Genomic DNA, 2,878 nt, shown 5'->3' on the forward strand with positions numbered 1-2,878 from the left:
TCAAAATAGATTGTGTATCATTGCAGCCACTTCTCTGCTATAACTTGAATTCACATTTTCCAACCCATCATAATTTTCTGGGTGGAATGTCAGTGTCCCAGAATGTAACATTCTTGTCCAGTTCTCTGAATGAAATGTGCCCTTGGACTTTTATATCCAGACCTCTAAGAAATAACAGAAAAAAGTTCATAGCTGACAATGTCAAGAACTGTATTTTTAAAAGATAATATAGAGATAAAAGTGCTCTACTTAAGGGTATATGAGTACTTATATATCAAAGGAATTTTGAAAACATAACTAGGTGATAACTATCTTCTAAAGAGAAAATTTCATATTATACTAGTATAAATATTTTGTTTTTATTATAGGACACATTGTATATTGATTATATATTATTCCTGTATTATATTCTATAAGAAATATTTAGGACATTCTATGAGATGTTTTATGAAAATATAAGGATACTGTTGATATACTGATATACTAATAAGCAGAATAAGCAAGCTACTGGTGAAGGCCAAGGTACAGTATTATGCACAGAGCCAGAAGAGATATGAAGGAAGAGAACTGGCTCCCTGTGTTGGTTTGAAGAGAATTATGAAATTAGCTGAGTTTCATATTTTAAATTCTTGTATGCCCATGCAAATGAATGAATTCACAGCATTCCACATATTGGAAATTCCCCCTAACTTTGGATCTCCCTCTTTCCATCTACTCCTGAGGAGTATCATCTCCTCAGGGAAGGTCTCCCTTGACTTTGTCAAATACATAGTTAGCAGTGTCTTTCTTAGCATTCCTGGGGTCCTTTGCATCTGTCTCTGTACGTGTTTCATATGTGCGTATGAAAGGTAAGTATTCTTAGCCAGTGAATTTTCCCTTCAGCTGACAAATGCCAAGAGTAAATATTCTAGAAGTATAGTGTTCCCAAAACAATTAAGGCACTAATCAGTCGTATGGGCTATTAGTCTGGAATTGATTACAGGTTCTAACATCAGAGGGAACTAGCTTAAGGATGGTGCCATCAGGATGGAGCCCACCTGACTGGTTGATGAGGAAGCAACAACACTGACCCTCTCCAATCTATTGGCTTCGTTCTCTGTTTCACTGGTTTCTTTAAAGGATTTGTATCATCGTATTAAAAGTGCCCATGTCAATAAATACTACATTGAAATTATTTTTGAAAACCACCACTTTGAGAGAAAGGCATGCCATATGCTGTGAAAAAGTCAACTGCTTTCTTGCTTTACTGTCAATCATACTTCTGAGTTAGCCAAATCTGTATAAGCAAGTACTTGGATACATAACACAATATGCACAAATTCAAATCCCTCTAAACCCAAAATACTTCCCATCAACTCTGCAAGAGTGTGTGAATTCTCTAAACACTAATCATTGAAGGTAGAGAATTTGATGACTTAAATCTTATAAAAATCATTTTAGCTCCCACCATCTAATATATGGAAAGCAGGACAGATTCATTTGGATGGAGTGGAGGAAAAGAGATGGAGTAGAGGATCCTGGGAAGAAGGGAAGGCCAGGCTGTAAGGGTTTAGTGGAAAATTCTGAGCAAACAGCAAATTGTCTGAGAATACTAAGCAACTGAGGACTACTAGGTCTGGGTAGATGAAAGGACAGGAGTCAAGAAAGAAAGATGGAAAGAGCCAAATACAAATGCACTTATCACACAGTTTTGACTCAAGGCAACTATGGTGAAAGTCAAAATTAGGTCATCTTGCCCCAGGCTGTTACAAAAATAAAGCATGACTCTGAATATGTGCTGCAGGTGCCACATGTTAGACCACTTCCTATTACCAAGATAGATGTCAATAATATAATTGTAAATGGGGAGGCAGATGTGCAGGCTCAAGTGTACAGTTTTTAACTTGTCCACTCAGTAACAAACTTAGTGATCCTCACATTCCCAAAGACTTCCTATAACATTATAAAGTTTTTAAATTATAAAAATTTGTACATTTTATTTCCATATGTTTCATCTATTTCACCTCTACAACTGCTCCACTAACTTTGGACAGGCAGTTCAGGGCTTATTTGATCAAAAATGCATTCTCCCAAGTAAGAGGACCTAAGGGTTCAGAGAAAATATATTACCTCAAAGCATTAAATTCTGCATTATCATTATCACAGTAGCATCATTTCTACATATGTCAGGTAGCACATGTACTTTGAGAAATGAAGAGATTAGTTTATGAAAATATCTATGCATGACACAACTATTACTTTAACTCCACAGAAAGTATTTGTGAAAATTTTCAAAAGGCTCTTCAGATCAACCAAAGTTTATATTTAAGAGGTAACATGTATTTTTCAAGATATGTTAAAGAAATATTAATATTTAATCTTAATAGTACAGATGGGTTTAGTTAGTGAATATATTCTAAAGGGCCTATGTATGGAACACAAGTTATAATTTACTTAGTAATCATAAAAATTATAGTTTAGAAAGTATATGAGGATTGAAAAGTGATCAAAATAGCAAGTAAAACACTGGCACCCAGTTAGTTTATGCCTTACATTTCTTTGCTATAGGAATTCAGAATTTCAAATTCCTCCATCACAAACTTCATCTCTAATGTAATGATGCTCTCTGTGGTGCTGGCTTCATCTCATACTCTCAGTGCTTCTCAGTGATGTCTGGAACTCTGTCAGGAATCTTTTAGTTGTCATACTGTGTTTTTTGTTTGTTTGTTTTGTTTGTTTTTGTTTTTTGGTACCAGGAATCAAACTTGGGACCTTGTGCTTGCAAGGCAGGTGGCAGTGCCACTGAGCTGAATCCCTGGCGCCATACTGTGTTTTTAATTACAGAAAGATTATACTGAAGAAAAAAGCCCATAAAAATTGTTCCAACCCACCAAGTCCT

The sequence above is a fragment of the Heterocephalus glaber genome, unplaced genomic scaffold (assembly GCF_053883595.1).
Source record: "Heterocephalus glaber isolate CG9 unplaced genomic scaffold, H.glaber_assembly_v1.0 deba00001577, whole genome shotgun sequence".
NCBI lineage: Eukaryota > Metazoa > Chordata > Mammalia > Rodentia > Bathyergidae > Heterocephalus > Heterocephalus glaber.